Here is a 20301-nt window from a genome sequence, read left to right as displayed (position 1 = left end):
GCCCAAACTCTCTGTTATTTTTACACTATATAACATGAACAGCCCAGTTACCACTGTTGCCTATGTACTTGCTCGGGGGGTGAAGTGCCTTGAGGCAGCATTGTTGTGATTAGGCCTTATATAAATAAACTGAACTGAATTGAGAACAACTGAATACTTCATCATGTTTCAGTAGAACTCAAAACTTCACAGCCCAAAGTGCTGGTTTTGTTTGTGCCACTGGAGAAGTCACTGCTAGAGTAGACATATGGAGAAGGTGGTGGAGGACAGCATCAGAATAGATTGCCAAAATAAACACGGAGCTGGCTCTAGTGACAACGGCTCAGCTTGTTTGTCTTGTCCTTGGTTAAATTTGCACTAACACATTTGCATTGCTTAATTTAGCAATACAAGATGTTGCCGTTTTATAATAGCCTCCAACGAGAGCAGACATCAGAAGGAGCACATGAAAAGAATGTCGCTTAATAGTTTATTCATCACGTCTCTGAAAATGACAGAAAGATCTCACTGTGGCAAATGTGTGGCAGTGTTTTGCTTTGAATATTAAATTAGATGAAGTTGGCATAAAATGTGTCATTTAGTCAGCAGCTAATTTCAACATAGACTGCTTGGCAGATTCCTTCCTTGGCAACATCACAGAGGTTAGGTTCAATAAGACATGGAGTTCATTAAAAGTAATTAACGGTGGCCTGTCGTCCCAGACAGCTGTATCCGCTACTGCACAAAAGAAATTTCACCACTTTTGTGTGCTATTGGATTTTATTTTTTCTGTGAAAAAAAAAGCTCTTCGATTGAAGGCCTGTGATCATAAATAGTGCAATTTTGCTCTACGACTCGCTGAAAGAGGAGTCACATATGACACCACTATATGAAACACTCCCCAGATCACAGCTCGGCTCATTGCTATTCTGTTCCCAACTCTGAGATCGTTAAGTTCACAAACACAGTGAGAGCTAGCTGTGCGATGTTCCGGTGAATGTGTAACTTCAGCTGTCGTTTACTAGTTTGACAGAAGGTAACGTCCCAGAGCTATTTAAGCAGAGGGGGTATCATTAAAATGAAACCCATTTCATTTTGCTCCATCCTTGTCAGTAAAAAATGTCTGTTACACACGAGAGAGGGATAGATTAGAGGGGATTTTACGTACATCTGTTAATTTGGATGGTACTGAAAGTAGGTAGTGTATGTTTTTGAAGTGTAGTTCATACAGCCGGCACAGGAAGAATCATGCGCTGCAGCCTCCCTGTAATGATCTTCAGTTCCAGCTACAACATTGACTATCATTAGCGGCGAACGCCACGCCATTAAAAGTCAATTATTTTTCAAAATGGTTTTAGTGCATAAGCAAAAGATAATGATCATGTCATTTTAAGAAGTGCTCTCCAATCACAATGCACTCGTGTGGATCTTTCTTTTTAAACATTGTGCAAAGGACATGGTGGCGTTCCCTCAGTTTCCACACCTTTCTGTGGCACCATCAGGACTTTGCATTGAGTTTGCATGAGCAGCACACATTCGAGTGTGCAAGAGGACAAAGAAAGCTCTCCCGCTGCAGAATTTGTTTCACCAAAGGGCTTTTGTTATGTTCGAGCACTTACAGTACAAGCATAAAGTACACAAACACACACAAACACACACACACACAGAGAAAAAAAAAACTCAAATAGGGTGCACTGACAGAGCAATGTCATCTTCACAATAGCACTGTCTCCAGGTTTTTCAATCCATCCATTTTCTGTACCCCCCATTTTCTGTACCCCCTTACTCCAGTTAAGGGTAACGGGGAAGGGGGGAGGACTGGGGGGCTGGAGCCTATCCCATCAGTAATAGGACGTGACACGGGGTACACACTGGACAGGACAACAGTCTATATCGAAGGGCTTCTTTCTCTCTGATGAAAAACATGTTCGTGATGTCTGAGCCTTTGTTCCATTCTGGAATATCTAATAACAGCCCACAGCCCAAATTTGCAATATTTTCAACATAAACATCTATTAACGGGTTTGAAAATATTTATTTTCATTGGTTTTAAATGCATGAAACAAAGAAAGGAAAATGTAAAGAAAAAGCTTCATTATTCCAGGTATCTTTGATGTGCATGGAAACATGAACTACTAGAAGCACTCAGAGAGTGCAAACCTCTGCCAAGGCCATGGGGTCACTGACGCCATAACATCTACATGCTGTGGAATCATTGAACCTAAAAAAGTCTAACAATGATGTTTGCTCAGTAGTAAAAAAGTTTCATCTGCTGTGACTGGATAGCATGTATCCTTAGCGCTTGGCATCACAGTTTATTGCAACTTGCACCTTTCCCAGAAGCTACTGTCATCTGAGCACTGATATTGATATTGCATGTGCTTCTAGACAAAAGCAAATAAGAGACAAAATTCAATTTATTATTCAACTAAACTGCAAATATATATATTTTTTTTACATTAATGAAACACTTTTCTAAACACTGACCCTAAAGAGATTCCCTCCTTGGCACAGTGATCTATTCAACAATTCAGTGTTACAACCAAAACTATGAAACATACACTTTTCTTTCCTTTATATTTGACATCCTTGACCATGAAAACATACCACTAGAACTTGGAATCACTTTTATGTCTTTATTACTTCAAAAGTTATTGTATAAAAATGATTTTTCGGTAATGGCGGTTTTCTTCTGGCGCTAGCTCCATAACATTTGAAGCTACATCAAATCTGATGACACCTTACTGAATCAGTACAGATTCAGCTACAATTTGGTGTTAGTTGTGCATCTCCAGCTTCATTTGTCACCTCACACTGACACATTTTCCATTTTCCCTATACTTTTGCATATTCTGGATCACCAGATCTGAAATCCGGATCCGATCATCACCAAACTTTGTTGTTTGATAGAACATTTGACTATGTTACACTGTAATCACTTGTTCCTCCTGTCATTTTCAACCACTCCACAAAATTTCATCAAAATCTGTTCAAAACGTTTTGAGTTATCCTGCTGACAAACAGACAGACAAACAAACAAACAAACACGACCGAAAACATAACCTCCTTGGCGGAGGTAATAAGTATCTAGTCATTTATCTACAATAGCAAAACAGGTTTTCCCCAACTGGCATGGAGTATGCCACTTCAGGTTAGCAGCAGTGCTACATTCACCAGAACACACATCTATCTATCTATCTATGTATATATTACATTACGAATCACTGGCCCAGTGAACTACTCATCCCAAGGAAAGAGCCTCCAGGCCAGAATTTTGCACAAAGCGTCTTTTAAATTACCAGAGCAAAGTGAGAACTTACAGCTCTGCCTCTTTGGCTGCAGGTAGTAAAGTTTAATAAGTAAAACTGCTGCTTCAAACCCTTTATCTGAATGTGCTGAACAATAACAGTATTTTAAAATTTACAAATCAACAGCAGGAGCCAAACAGCAAAAACCTTCACTGTGAATGCCAGAAATATATCTCTGCATGCAATTTTAATTTCAATTCATTTAATTTATATAGCACCAAATCACAACAGAGCTGCCTCAAGATGCTTTACACAAGTAAGGTCTAACCTTACCAACCCCGAGAGCAAGCACACTTGTAACAGTGGTAAGAAAAAACTCCCTATGAAGATACTGAGGAAGAAATCTCAAGCAGACCAGACTCAGAGGGGTGACACACTGTTTAGGCCATTCTAACAGTTACAAGGTTTTTACAAAGTTTTACAAAGCTGAAGAAACAGAAAACAGAAAATCAAAGCAACATCTGCTGCATCAGCTTCTGGCATGGCACCTCACAGTCAGTCCAGCATGCCATTGTCCGCAGACGCCAATCCCGTAAAATGCCTTCCAAACCTCGGACAGAGAGAAAGAGGAGAATCAGTCAGCTGGAAAAACTACACCTAAGGTATAATTCATCAGCAGTCAATCGACAGGAAAGCAGAGAAATACCAAGGTGATTGACGGCCACTAGCCCCAAGCTTCGCTAACAGACCCCCAGAATTTAGACAAAGTTCAGGCCAATACCAGTTCCATTATGAATAAAATTAATTTAAAAGGATGGGAAACTGTTGTGTGGGCCGCCAGAAGAGGAGGTACTGCTGGTCCACCACCAGAGGACGCCCTCGCCCCCCAGGAGCCGGAACTGACAGCTGTCATCAATCATCCATCATCACCATCTTCCATAAAAACCTGGCAGTGACATCACATCCCTGCCGAGAAATCTGCTTACCCTACAGGTAACCTTCTCAGCCTTTCTCTGTGCCATACGCACATATTGAATGCTAACCTGTTTGCAGTCGTAACCTACCGTAACTAACAGCTTGGAGCTGGTGTGTTGGAAATTTGGAGGAGTTGGCGATTCCGCTCCTAAATTTCTTCGTGTTCAGTAGGCACTGCACAAACTGGTTTTCATGCTACCTGAGAGTGAAGGACTTGTCACTCCAGAAAGAACTGTGAGTTGCTGACTGTTGCTGGGTGTTTCACACACCCACATAATCTGTTTGTGCTTCCTGCCAGCAGTACCCGATCCGACAGCTGGAGGCAGTGGCCACCTGGGGACTCAGGACTTGGCGGCTCCGGTGTGTTGCAGGTCTCCGCTGGCAGTGGAAATTGTGTGGGGGCCGACTCTTCTCTGGACAGGTGTCTCCTATCCTTGAGCCTGCCCACACGTCACCTATTGTTTAATTGAATGTTTCCTAAAGTGGCATCTGTATTTCGCTGTGCACAATTTCACAACATTAAATTGTTATCTTTTGGCATTTTCATTGTCCGTTCATTCACGCCGCCTGTTGTGGGTCCATGTCACTACACCTTCCCAACAGGATTTCTCGGCCAATTGTCATGGACCCCGAGGGGCGTCAACCATCGAATGAACCACCAATGGAAACGCAAGGTGCACAGGCGCCAGCAGGAGGCGTATTAGGTGAGCTGCAGCAAATCCTAACCTCCTTCACTGCTCGGTTAGATTTGGTAACCGAGCAGAACGTTATACTCAATCGGAGGATGGAGGATCTCACTGCTCAGGTGCAGGGGCATGCGCAGGGCGCTGCTGCAGCACCTCCTCCTGCTGACCGAGTGCCGAATACAGAACTATCCAGTGGTAGTTCAACGAACCCCCCCGTCCCCTGAAGCATACATAAGCTCTCCGGAGCCGTACGGAGGTTGTGTCGAGATGTGCGCTGACTTCCTGATGCAGTGCTCGCTCGTCTTTACGCAGCGTCCCGTCATGTATGCGTCAGACGCCAGCCGGGTGGGTTATGTGATAAATTTGCTTCGAGGAGAGGCACGCGCCTGGGCTACGACGCTCTGGGAGCAGAATTCACGGCTCCTAACAAGATATACTGGGTTTGTGAGGGAGTTCAAACAGGTTTTTGATCACCCAAATAGACGCGAGACCGTTTCGAACATGCTGCTGTCAATGAGACAGGGGCGTTGGAGTGCAGCCGAGTATGCAGTCGACTTCCGCATCGCGGCAGCGAGGTCCGGCTGGAATACTGTTGCACTCCGCGCCGCCTTCATAAACGGACTGTCTTCGGTCCTGAAGGAGCATCTGCTGGCTAAGGACGAGCTGCGGGATTTTGACGGGCTTATCGACCTGGTCATACGGTTAGACAACCGATTAGAAGAACATCGCCGGGAGCGGGGCGAAGGGCATGGCCGGGCACGAGCCATCCCTCTTCCTTCCGGGTCTGAAAGGGTGCCGCCGTCCCCACGCTCCACAGCCAGAGAGCTCCGTGTGGCAACAGCTCCCCCTGCTGATGAAGCTATGGACATGAGCAGGGCCAAAGTAAAATCAAATAACAGACAACGGAGGCTGGCCCGCAGGGAGTGTTTTTTCTGTGGCTCAAGTGAGCACATACAAAAGAACTGCCCCAAGCGGTTAAACTACAATGCCCGCCCTTAGAGACTGGGTTAAGGGTGGGCCATAACACTCAAGCGGGGAAACCCCATAAATCCGCACGCATCCCAGTCACGATCCTGAGTGGGGATCTAACCCTTCACGCCCCAGCACTGGTGGACACGGGGTCAGAAGGAAATCTGCTGGACAGCAGATGGGCAAGGGAGGTTAGGCTCCCTCTAGTGGCCCTACCTTCACCATTGAAGGTACGGGCACTAGATGGCACCCTTCTCCCACTAATCGCACACCAGACAAAGCCCATGACATTGGTTGTGTCTGGGAATCACAGGGAGGAGACTGTGTTTTATGTAACACCTTCTACCTCCAGGGTGATTTTGGGTTTTCCATGGATGGTAAAACACAATCCCCGGATTGACTGGCCGTCTGGGGTTGTGGCTCAGTGGAGCGAAACCTGCCACCAGGAGTGTTTAGGATCCTTGGTTCCACCCGGCGTGACAGCTAAGGAGGCGGTTCCAGTCCCCCCCAATCTGGCGGCGGTGCAATCCGAGTACCACGACCTTGCTGATGTTTTCAGCAAGGATCTGGCACTCACACTGCCCCCACACCGTCAGTACGATTGTGCCATTGATTTGATCGCGGGCATTGAGTACCCGTCCAGCAGGCTGTACAACCTCTCACGTCCGGAGCGCGAATCAATGGAGACCTACATCCGGGACTCTTTAGCTGCCGGGTTGATCCGGAACTCCACCTCCCCGATGGGTGCTGGTTTCTTTTTTGTGGGCAAAAAAGACGGTGGACTCCGTCCAAGCATTGACTACAGAGGGCTGAACGAAATCACAGGTCGTAACCGATACCCGTTACCCCTGTTAGATTCAGTGTTCACGCCCTTGCATGGAACCCAAATCTTCACCAAACTGGATCTTAGAAATGTATATCACCTGGTTCGGATCTGGAAGGGAGACGAGTGGAAGACGGCATTTAACACCCCGTTAGGTCACTTTGAGTACCTGGTCATGCCGTTCGGCCTCACCAATGCGCCCGCGACATTCCAAGCTTTGGTTAATGATGTCTTGCGGGACTTCCTGCATCGGTTCGTCTTCGTATACCTAGACGATATTCTCATCTTCTCCCCGGATCCTGAGACTCATGTGCAGCATGTACGGCAGGTCCTGCAGCGGTTGTTGGAGAACCGGTTGTTTGTGAAGGGCGAGAAGTGCGAGTTCCACCGCATTTCTTTGTCCTTCCTGGGGTTTATAATCTCCTCCAACTCCGTCGCCCCTGATCCAGCCAAGGTTGCGGCGGTGAGAGATTGGCCCCAACCAACGAGCCGTAGAAAATTGCAGCAGTTTCTCGGCTTTGCAAATTTCTACCGGAGGTTCATAAAGGGCTATAGCCAGGTAGTTAGCCCCCTGACGGCCCTAACCTCCACTGAAGTCCCCTTCACCTGTCGGATCGGTGCAAAGCCGCGTTTAGGGAGTTGAAACGCCGGTTCTCGACTGCTCCAGTTCTGGTGCAGCCCGATCCCAATCGCCAATTTATAGTTGAAGTGGATGCCTCTGACTCAGGGATAGGAGCCGTGCTGTCCCAGGGCGGGGAGTCCGATAAGGTCCTCCATCCTTGTGCCTATTATTCCCGCAGGTTGACCCCGGCCGAAAGGAACTATGACGTCAGCAATCAGGAACTTCTGGCGGTGAAGAAGGCCCTTGAGGAGTGGAGACACCTGTTGGAGGGAGCTGCGGAAACGTTTATGGTTTTCACGGACCATCGGAACCTGGAGTACATCCGGACCGCTAAGCGTCTGAACCCCAGGCAAGCCCGTTGGTCATTGTTCTTCGGTCGGTTTGACTTCCAAATCACGTATCGCCCCGGGACCAAAAACCAAAGGTCCGATGCACTGTCCCGGGAGGATGAAGAGGAGGTCAGGCCAGAGCTGTTGGATCCACCGGACACCATCATCCCAGAGTCCACTGTTGTCGCAACCTTCACCTGGGACGTGGAGAACACCGTCCGGGAGGCCTTGACACGACACCCGGACCCCGGCGATGGACTGAAGAACAAACTGTATATCCCACCAGAGGCCAGAGCTGCAGTCTTGGACTTCTGTCATGGTTCCAAGCTCTCCTGCCACCCCGGGGTGCGAAGAACGGTGGCAGTGGTCTGGCAGCGCTTCTGGTGGGCGTCGATGGAAGCCGACGTCCGGGAGTATGTCCAGGCCTGCACCACCTGTGGCAGGGGCAAGGCAGTACATAAAAAGGAACAAGGCCGCTGCCCGTGCCATGTCGCCCCTGGTCCCACATAGGCCTGGACTTTGTCACAGGTCTCCCTGCATCCCAGGGTATGACCACCATCCTGACAATAGTGGACCGGTTCTCCAAGGCGGCCCACTTCGTGGCCCTCCCGAAGCTCCCGACGGCCCAGGAGACTGCAGACCTCCTGGTCCACCACGTCATGCATCTGCATGGTATCCCGACGAACATCGTATCGGATTGTGGTCCCCAGTTCTCCTCGCAAGTCTGGAGGAGTTTCTGTAGGGAACTGGGGGCCACTGTGAGCCTTTCGTCTGGGTACCACCCGCAAACCAACGGACAGGCAGAGCGGGTCAACCCAGAACTGGAACAGGCCCTCCGGTGTGTAACCTCCGCACACCCGACGGCCTGGAATAACCATCTGGCCTGGATCGAGTACGCACACAACAGTCAGGTATCATCAGCAACCGGTCTCTCCCCGTTCGAGGTGTGTTTGGGGTACCAGCTCCCATTGTTCCCAGTTGTGGAGGGAGAGGTCAGGGCCCCCTCGGTCCAGGCCCATCTCAGGAAGTGCCGTCGGGTGTGGTGCACTGCCCGCTCTGCCCTGCTTAAAGCCCAGACGAGGGCTAAGGACCATGCAGACCGCCGGCGTACCCCGGCCCCTGCATACCAGCCCAGGCAGGAGGTGTGGCTCTGCACCAGGGACATCCCGCTACAGGTTGAGTCGCAGAAACTCAAGGACCGCTATATCGGACCCTTTACCATCATCAAGGTCCTCAGCACTACCACGGTGAAGCTAAGGCTGCCAGCGTCACTGCGGATACATCCTGTTTTTCATGTTTCCTGGATCAAGCCTCACCACACCTCATCCCTCTGCGCCCCCAGACCGGCGCCGCCTCCTGCCCGGATCATCGACGGGGAGCCCGCGTGGACAGTACGCCCGCTCCTGGACGTCCGTCGAAAGGGCCGGGGGTTCCAGTATCTGGTGGACTGGGAGGGTTACGGACCCGAAGAGCGCTCCTGGGTGAAGAGGAGCTTCATCCTGGACTCAGCCCTCCTGGCCGATTTCTACAACCGTCATCCCGACAAGCCTGGTCAGGCGCCAGGAGGCGCCCGTTGAGGGGGAGGTCCTGTTGTGTGGGCCACCAGAAGAGGAGGTACTGCTGGTCCACCACCAGAGGACGCCCTGCCTGAAGGCGGGCTTCAGGCACCAGAGGGCGCAGTCGCCCCCCAGGAGCCGGAGCTGACAGCTGTCATCAATCATCCATCATACCATCTTCCATAAAAACCTGGCAGTGACATCACATCCCTGCCGAGAAATCTGCTTACCCTACAGGTAACCTTCTCAGCCTTTCTCTGTGCCGTACGCACATATTGAATGCTAACCTGTTTGCAGTCGTAACCTACTGTAACTAACAGCTTGGAGCTGGTGTGTTGGAAATTTGGAGGAGTCGGCGATTCCGCTCCTAAATTTCTTCGAGTTCAGTAGGCACTGCACGAACTAGTTTTCATGCTACCTGAGAGTGAAGGACTTGTCACTCCAGAAAGAACTGTGAGTTGCTGACTGTTGCTGGGTGTTTCACACACCCACATAATCTGTTTGTGCTTCCTGCCAGCAGTACCCGATCCGACAGCTGGAGGCAGTGGCCACCTGGGGACTCAGGACTTGGCAGCTCTGGTGGTTGCAGGTCTCTGCTGGCAGTGGAAATCGTGTGGGGGCCGACTCTTCTCTGGACAGGCATCTCCTATCCTTGAGCCTGCCCACACGTCACCTATTGTTTAATTGACTGTTTCCTAAAGTGGTATCTGTATTTTGTTATGCACATTTTCACAACATTAAATTGTTATCTTTTGGCAGTTTCATTGTCCGTTCACGCCCCCTGTTGTGGGTCCGTGTCACTACACCTTCCCAACAGGAAACACTGTTCCATACTATGCGAGTATGCTAGCCATTTAAGAGTGAGAATAAATGCGTTTTAAGTCTGGACTTGAATGTCTCTAAAGAATCAGACTGTTTTATCTCCATAGAAAGATCAGTCCACAAAACAGGTGCACAATAAAAGAAAGCTCTGTGGCCCATGGACTTTTTATTCACCCTAGGGATACAAAGTAGTTACACTCAACAAAAATATAAACGCAACACTTTTGGTTTTGCTCCCATTTTGTATGAGATGAACTCAAAGATCTAAAACTTTTTCCACATACACAATATCACCATTTCCCTCAAATATTGTTCACAAACCAGTCTAAATCTGTGATAGTGAGCACTTCTCCTTTGCTGAGATAATCCATCCCACCTCACAGGTGTGCCATATCAAGATGCTGATTAGACACCATGATTAGTGAACAGGTGTGCCTTAGACTGCCCACAATAAAAGGCCACTCTGAAAGGTGCAGTTTTATCACACAGCACAATGCCACAGATGTTGCAAGATTTGAGGGAGCGTGCAATTGGCATGCTGACAGCAGGAATGTCAACCAGAGCTGTTGCTCGTGTATTGAATGTTCATTTCTCTACCATAAGCCATCTCCAAAGGCATTTCAGAGAATTTGGCAGTATATCCAACCAGCCTCACAACGCAGACCACGTGTAACCACACCAGCCCAGGACCTCCACATCCAGCATGTTCACCTCCAAGATCATCTGAGACCAGCCACTCGGACAGCTGCTGAAACAATCGGTTTGCATAACCAAAGAATTTCTGCACAAACTGTCAGAAACCGTCTCAGGGAAGCTCATCTGCATGCTTGTCGTCCTAATCGGGGTCTCGACCTGACTCCAGTTCGTCGTTGTAACCGACTTGAGTGGGCAAATGCTCACATTCGCTGGCGTTTGGCACATTGGAGAGGTGTTCTCTTCACAGATGAATCCCAGTTCACACTGTCCAGGGCAGATGGCAGACAGCGTGTGTGGCGTCGTGTGGGTGAGCGGTTTTCTGATGTCAATGTTGTGGATCGAGTGGCCCATGGTGGCGGTGGGGTTATGGTATGGGCAGGCATCTGTTATGGACGAAGAACACAGGTGCATTTTATTGATGGCATTTTGAATGCACAGAGATACCGTGATGAGATCCTGAGGCCCACTGTTGTGCCACATCCAAGAACATCACCTCATGTTGCACTAGGATAATGCACGGCCCCATGTTGCAAGGATCTGTACACAGTTCTTGGAAGCTGAAAATGTCCCAGTTCTTGCATGGCCGGCATACTCACCGGACATGTCACCCATTGAGCATGTTTTGGATGGTCTGGACCGGCGTATACGACAGCGTGTACCAGTTCCTGCCAATATCCAGCAACTTTGCACAGCCATTGAAGAGGAGTGGACCAACATTTCACAGGCCACAATTGACAACCTGATCAACTCTATGCGAACGAGATGTGTTGCACTGCATGAGGCAAATGGTGGTCACACCAGATACTGACTGGTATCCCCCCCAATAAAACAAAACTGCACCTTTCAGAGTGGCCTTTTATTGTGGACAGTCTAAGGCACACCTGTGCACTAATCATGGTGTCTAATCAGCATCTTGGTATGGCACACCTGTGAGGTGGGATGGATTATCTCAGCAAAGGAGCAGTGCTCACTATCACAGATTTGGACTGGTTTGTGAACAGTATTTGAGGGAAATGGTGATATTGTGTATGTGGAAAAAGTTTTAGATCTTTGAGTTCATCTCATACAAAATGGGAGCAAAACCAAAAGTGCTGCGTTTATATTTTTGTTGAGTGTATGTGCCCTGATAACGCAGAGCTTGGGCTGGTACGTACGGTTTAATTACATGTGCTAAGTAGAGAGGTGCTAGTCCGTGAATAACTTTATAGGTTAATAGCAGAACCTTAAAATCTGACCTCACAGAGACAGGAAGCCAATGAAGAGATGCCAAAATGTATGTAATGTGGTCGAACTTTCTGCTTTCTGTCAAGAGTCTGTCAGCATCATTTTGAACCAATTGTGGACCCCTAATGCTGGACTACATTAAACCAGAAATTAGAACATTGCAGTAGTCCAGTCTAGAAGAGACAAATGCATGAATCGGGGTCTCTGCATCAACCATATACAGAACGGGAAAAATCTTCACTATATTTCGCAGGTGGACAAAAGCAGTCCTTGTAATATGTCTAATGTGTATGTCAAAGGACAACGTGGGATCAAAAATTACCCAAAGGTTACTCACTTTGTAAATGTGATGTACGACACATGAGTCTTAGCTATGCATTAGCTGATCAAACTGATGCCAATGACTTGCTGGACCAAGAACCATCATTAAGGTCTTGTTCAAGTCTAAAAGTAAGAAATTCCTGGACATCCAGCGTTTCACTGACACAAGGCAATCTTCTAAGGACTTTATTTCTATGAGAATGCCAGCAGTTATCGGCATGTACAAGTGAGGATCATCATCATAGCGATGATAGGTAATCCCAAAATGCCACAATATGTGTCAAAGGAATGCTATATAAAGGGAGAAAAGCAAGGGGCATAAGACAAACCCCCGTGGAACCCCATATTTAATGTCACCAAGGTTGGAGTACGAGTATTGTTAGTGTTGTACAAAACACAATGAGAATGACTTGCTAGGTATGATGTTAACCATGCAAGGACATTCCAAGTAATTCCAAAATGATTCTCCAGCCAATCAAGTAGAATACGGTGATCAATCATATCAAACGCTGCGCTACGATCTAACAGAGCCAGAAACAACAGAAATATAGTGGTATTTGAGTCCATTGCAAGTACATGATTATTTACCACTTTAGTGAGAGCTGTCTCTGTGGAATATGTTCTAAATGACTGCAGTGGCTCAAGGAGATTATTCTCAGCAAGGTGGTTCACAAGCTGCATGCAAACATTTGGAAATGAATGGTAGTTAAATTTTGTTTAAGAACATGTTGGTGCATGTCTAAAAAGGATTCACATGTAAAGTATCAGACAATCTCAATGTGATCCTTTTGAGCATGACTCAAAAGAACAGCAGGAAACCCCAAAGTGAAGCACTCTGTTGCACAAGCAAAGGTTTTCTACATTCATGACAATGTTTTCATGTGTAGTAGTTGAATAAAATTATCCTCACTGCAAATCTCCTTGTCTGGACCATGCAAGTACTTCAGCACTGCATGTACAATGTATTCAGGAGCATAAGCAATGGTGGGAATGTGTGATTACATTACTAAAAAATAAAATCATGTGGGATTACTTAATGTTTGAACTATAATTCAAACTTTAAAACTATATATATATATATATATATATATATATATATATATATATATATATATATATATATATATATATGAATGGTAGGGATGTGAATCTTACAACAACTCACGATTCAATTCGATTCCGATTCTTGGGGTGACAATTCAATTAAGAATCAATTTTCGATTGAAAGAGCTCTGAGAAACAGTTATATTACTTTAAAATGTTTATGTTTAAGAAAGTGGAGCTTTACAAGGTTAATCAAGTGATTCTAAAGATGTAAATTTACTTATCTGCTTTGCTCGTTCAGAGTTGGCTGGCCGTGTAGCGAAGCGCTGGTCAGCAGTTGGCAGAGACCGCTGCTCCGCTTCTTTTCGCTCCGTATGATGGCGTTGCATGTGGGCTTGCGAATTTGAAGTGTTTCCGAAGTACTTGACTTTCATTTTGCAGATTTTGCACACTGCATAAGTCATGTCAAGCTCTTTCTGATGCAGCAAATAATAAAATCCAAAATGCGCCCAAACATTTCCCTTCAGCAAAGACGGTACTGGCTGAATTAGCTCTTCGTCCGCCATGCTAAGCTGCAGCTCACGGATGTTTGAAGCACGCCAGACCCTCCCCTCGTAGGGACGCTGTAGTACGGAGGCCGTTGCCTGACAAACAGTACATGCAGCGAGTAAGTAAGAAAATGTTTAAAAAAAATTTTTTTAAAAATCGATTCTTGGACATTTTGGATCGATTCAGAATCTTAATAAATAAGAATCGCGATTCGGACGTGAATCAATTTTTTCCAGCACCCCCAATGGATGGATGGATGAGATTTACTGTCATTGTCATTACAAGTGCAGCAACAACAAGATTACGTCCACACTCACATTTCCACAGACAAGATACAGCAATTAATCCACAATTATTACTTGTTTACTGTAATAATGGCGCACATCACAATTAAGACAACACATATACATTTGACATTGTTTATGTGCACTAAACTTGAAACAGTCCGTTTTCCGAATTGAGCCGATGTGAGTGTGTGGTGGCTGCTGCAACAGGAGTCGCCCCGCAGCCAGCTTGGGGGGAACGGGGACCTGCCGCAGCTAAAACCATTCAGCCCCCGGAGGGGAGAAGGGGTGGCGTGATGGGAGGCAGCAGGGGAGGTAGGAGGGAAAGTGGAGCATGCTTCAGTCTTTGTCCATGTGTGAGTCTGTCCTTGTACTGGAGTCAGAGAGATAAGGAGGCAGCCAATGTTCTCCAAGGCCGTAGAAATTCTTCTGGAGGAAAACAGTGGGACATTTTGTCCTCCAGAGGATGATAAGCCTGCCGTGTTTGTGGTTGACATGAACAAACCAGATCCCAAATTATGAATATTTCCCTGGTCTGTGAAATCTTCTTCACCTTCCCCTGCAAGGTGCACATTTCCTCCGAGATGTTATGCAACTTGCGTCTGAGTTCAAGGGTTAATGCAGTCTGAGAATGCATTGCCTTGCCCAACTCATTAATCATGACGGACAAGTGAGGGGTTGTGGTTTTGGCGGCAGCCGTCTTGCCAATTTTCTGGTAGGTCAGGGCAGCACTTAAGCCAATAAGTACCAGCCCTCCTACTATGAAACCAAATATGAATAAATCCTCGACATCCACCAAAGAGAATGGCGCAAAGCATGTGACAAGCCACGTCTCCCAGGCGTCAAGAACACAGCACGAAGGGTAAGTTCCATCTGGGCATGCAGGGTCCCCCACCCCTGATCTTCTTGTAGAAAAAAAGGGTGCCCATAGCATTCAGAGACCAGCTGATCAATTCCATGGTTAATCCAATATAGTTTTGAAGAATTCCTAGTCTGGTGAAGTAGGGACTTTGAAGGTTGGAGCAGAGATAGAGGAGAGAGGAGGAGATGCGACCATCTTTGCATGGGTTCCGGCTTCCTCCCACATCCAAAGACATGCAGGTTGTGCAGACTGGAACCTTTTTTTGCCTGTATGTGTGCACGGGTGCGAATGTGTTTGTTTGTCTATATGTGCCCACACTGGCTCAAACTATCATCTATCATCAATATTCATGACAGAAAATTTAAGATATAATTGACGGCATTTCAAATACAACAAAATTGGTCCTCTGCATTGATTTTGCATCCTGATTACACAATCCAACCACTAGAAGCCATGAGCAGCCACAGAAACAACTCAAAATGTAGAGACGCTGATTTGGTCAGAGCAGAGAAAGGAGCAGACACCAAATATGCATGTTTCTGATTGTGGGAGGAAACTGGAGCACCCAGAGGAAACCCAGGCAGACACGGGGAGAACATGCAAACTCCACACAGAAAGGCACAGACGGGAAGTGATCCCAGGACCTTCTTGCTGTGAGACAATAGTGATAACCACCAAGCCATTGTGCTGCCTTGTTGGTCTGACCATCTGTCCCACAATGTAGTCCAGGGTAAAACACTGCAGTACACTGAAACAGTATTACTGCAATTTCAAAGCAAACTAATAGTACACTACGTTTTAAGCAAAGTCTATCATCACTGTCTAGTCTCCCAGAGAGCCTTCCTATTCCTGCTTTATTAAAACACTGGGGCTTAATTACCTGACATTATGGAAATGCATACCTGAGGGGGGCGCTTCATTTACTCACAGCTAATCAGCGATTGGAGATGTGGTTACTAATCAGTCTGACACAATTCTCTGCATTTGCATTTTTGGGGTGTGGTGGCATGTAGTGAAGGCAGTAGATCCTACATGCTTTCTATCCACATTTGATTTGGTGTGATCACGGCGACAACCCACTGGGAGATGAAGCGCACTTGACAGCTATCTCATCTCCACGGTGGGTTTGATAAATATGGAAGTAGGGAGAGGCGAGAACTCAAGTTTACGCCTTTTTATTTCCCCTCTCCCTGCAACTTCTCTTATAATGACCTGAATGTCATATAACATGTTTTGGCAGTTAATCATAAAGCACACTGTGGTGTGTGTGTGTGTGTGTGTGTGTGTGTGTGTGTGTGTGTGTGTGTGTGTGTGTGTGTGTGTGTGTGTGTGTGTGTGTGTGTGTGTGTGCGCGCGCGCGCGCACAAGATATCTAACCATCACAATGTGTGAAATCAGCGCACAGTGACACATTTCAGGGGAGGTATTAAAAAACCCAAATGGATGAGAACTCAATTTTACAGCATCTTTTAAGAACCAAGAAGCAAGAGGATAAATAAGAAGCAGATGGATAAAATGCTAACCTATGGTAGCACACTGAGTGGCACTACATTCTTGGCACCAAAGGCTGTGAGCTTATGCCTTATTCAGTGTGACTAGATCGAGAAGTGCTTCAATTATCCTGAGAGAAAATCAAAATGGAAATCCATATTTGGCCACATCCACTCTCTAATGCATATTTTATAGTATGTATTAATTATAAAGTAGCTCTCCTTGCTGTTTGTGCCTGCCCTGGGCTCGGACTCGCTATCGTGTGGTGGATCAACACATTTCTGCCTTGAGGGAAGCAGTGGGAGAGCCAACAATTAGGAATATCAAAAAGCCATTATGTGAATCTTCTGTAGCCGCTGAGAGCCTGCATGTGGAGTTGTCTCTTTGAATGTATGTTCAATTGAGATTCTCCTCCACATACACATCGGCTCATCCTCTATCTATTATGTGTTCAAGTAACTGAAAAGATCATCATGTGTGAGAAAATGGTGCTGCATTTCAGTAAAAATGCATATTAGTAAAGACCAGCAGTAAACTAGTTTAAACTAAACTGAAATTTGCAGTGGTCCTGTTCAGGAGGAGAGAGACAAAAATGAAATGACAAGGCTATGACGTGGTGTTTGTGAGGGCTGCTGTTGAAAGTCATCTTAGTTGTAACCACAATAAGGGTCAAAAAGCTCAGTGGAAGGACTCCCAAGAGAGCCTAGACATGGCAGGTCATTAGGAACTTGTGGTTCACGGCATTAGGGTGGGCCATCTGACATATCTGTACTGTAACTGAGAGAATACCCACTTCCTTTCTGCCATTTCAACCCATAGCCTTCCAAAGTAGTCTCCTACAGACGGACACAGAAGTGTTTGGACGGTGACAACTTTTGTATTTTTGCCTTTGTAAAATAAAGCACTTTTTTGTGTACAGGGCCAAATTACAACAGAGCTGCCTCAAAGCGCTTCACAGAAGTAAGGTCTAACCATACCAACCCTTACAGCAAGCACACAGGTGACAGTGATAAGGCAAAACTCCCTCTGATGATATTGAGGAAGAAACCTTAAGCAGACCAGACTCAAATGGGTGACCCACTGCTTAGGCCATTCTAACAATTACAAGGTTTTACAGGTTTATTTATACAAGACACAGTGAGAACGACTGGTTAGGTATGATGTCAACCATGCAAGGACATTCCCAGTAATCCCAAAGTATTCTCCAACTTATCAAGTAGAACATGGTGATCCACTGTATCAAACAGATCTAACAGCACCAGAATCACACTTCAGCACTTCAGATGTTCTCGCAATGCTGACTTGCAGCTCTAATTCCAGGGATTTGACAAAAAATCACAACCATTTTGAATTTGCAGCCATTTTTACTGGTGGTGGGATGACAAGCTGCAATAATCATCTATGATTTGCTAGTACCTTATGAGTCAACTAATTTTTTTTCCCTCACTGAGTTGTTGGGTAGTTCAGACAAAATGTTAATTTCTACTAACCAAAAGAAAATCATTGACAAAAAATATTTTAAATATTTTTCAAGTAATCACAGCTGTCACCCATCCACCTCAGTTCTATCAGACCTTTTCAACAAACACTGGCCAACATCCACAAGCAGTCACCACTCTGTTTGTTAAAAGGAAGTGAACAAAAATTGTGTATCAAGTCCTACCACAAACATCATTTTCATGTACTTCACTGTGTTAATGCCATGTTTTGTTGTGTTTTTCATTAAAATCAATTTGGAGTTTCAGTAATAAAATTTGACCATATTCATTTGTTGTAAAGATTAGTCATCAACTAGTTGGGAACTAAAGGTACTCCACTACTTGAGTACCTTTAGTTGGAAACTCAGTGGACTCAACTAACTGACCAATGATTTTCATTCATCCCAACCCAAAGGCCATAAGGATTTGCACAATTGAATGGCAAGCAGTTTCATGGTCAGGTATGGCTTGTTCACTCTTTATGCCATAATAATTAAACAGATAAAAGGTCTGGAATAGATTCCAACTGCTTAAACTGCATTTTACAGATGTTCATTGGGATTTTTAATATGATGTCCAAAGATATCAATGCAGGTGAAGGAGGCCATAGTTAAGATGAAGAGGGGAGCCCCTCTCCGACAGTTAGCAAAAAACTGTGTGGGCAAATCAAGACGGGTACATTTGTAAAAAGAAGGAATGGACTGGTGAGCTAAGCAACACCAAAAGGCCTGGAATGCCAATGAACACAAATCAAATTTTATTCATAAAGCACTTTCAGAAGCATAATCAACATGTTATAAAAGTTCAAACAACATCAGAAGTCTAAAACAAAGGTTAACACACAAGGATCAAGAAAATTATAAAAAAAAAATTTAAGCATTGATTTAAAGACTTTAGCAAAGTTTCTTGCCTAATATTGGCTGGAAAACTATTCCACAGAAATGGGGCCCAATGGCTCCACAGTCAGGAACACTCAGCAGGTCAGCATCCTGAGACCACAGGGCATGTGGCAGCACATACAACTTAATGATTTCAGTAAAATCAGAAAGATCATATCCATTCAGCAATTTATACTGTTCGTCGATCTGCGCTTCATCAACATAGCCATGACAGTCAATTTAGTGACTATGTATTATTTGACAAAGTGGTGCTACAAAAAATAACAGGCCCAGGACTGACCCCTGGGGTACTCCAGGTTTAACAAGTTCTTTGGGCTTTTCCATTTTTCACTCTGGCTGGCCACAGGAAATCAGAAATGGATCTGCATGTTTATCTGGCACAAGTTTTACGCTGGATGCCCTTCCTGATGCAACTTCACCTTACATGGAGAATTGTCAGGGAACCTTCTACTCTGGAAACACATAACCAACTTGACAGGTAAGACCTCAGCCATGACAGTACTTGACCAGAAAGTCCAAAATAATTCTCAGTTCTCTCTAACAGTAGAGAGATTAACAGTATCGAACACTGTACTCAAATCCAGTACTTGTTGCTCTGGTCAGATAAGTGCTGATTAGCAAAAACTTTCTCAAAAATTTGGTTCAGCAATATTAGATTAGGAACAGGTGTAGAACTTCCAATACCCCATGATCCTATCTGGACTTCTTAAGAAGGGGTCTTACCACAGCAGTTTTAAAAAGCAGTCAGGACAATTCATGTCAAGAATGATAAGTTAAAAACATTCAGTGAAAATCTGAAACCTCTGTCCTGAATCAGAGTCAGTGGCCGACCAACCTAAATGTTTTCCTGGCATAGAAGAGGGGTTTCTTATTTCTGATATGCTCAGTTTGTTCTGAAAATTTAACGGAGCAGAGACAGCAAAGGGGTTGTGGGTGTACATGGCAACCATAAATAAAAAACCTAAAAGCTCACCACATTCAGCTCTAACCGTGAGCTTTGAGTTACTGACACAACAAAACACACACAGAATCCAATTTGAGCATTCAGACCAAAACAAATGCAATCTGAATTACATTTCAAGTCACCTATGAACAAGGCTAGAAACAAATATGAAGAAATGGGTTTCATGCAGTTCAGACTTGCAACAGAGAATCAAATTTCAAACTGGACATGCATATAAATGAGATTTTTTACTGGAAGTCTGAACAAGGTCTGTGTGTCTTGTCCAAGGACACAGACAGGTACCATGGACAGGATTCAAATTTATTTAGCTGATGGATTATCCCTCACACAATGACAATGTGAGACTTTTTTACAGAAAGAAAACTGTTAAGACAAATAGGGCATGAGAATCCAGAAAACATTTTATGAATCGTAGATTGCAGGAAAAAGCTGCCTACATACAAACAGAAAAAAAAGTCAACAGGTAAAGCCAACCGCAGG

The sequence above is a fragment of the Thalassophryne amazonica genome, chromosome 13 (assembly GCF_902500255.1).
Source record: "Thalassophryne amazonica chromosome 13, fThaAma1.1, whole genome shotgun sequence".
Classification (NCBI taxonomy): Eukaryota; Metazoa; Chordata; class Actinopteri; order Batrachoidiformes; family Batrachoididae; genus Thalassophryne; species Thalassophryne amazonica.
The sequence above is the reverse complement of the archived record's forward strand: the minus strand, read 5'-3'. Positions refer to the sequence as shown.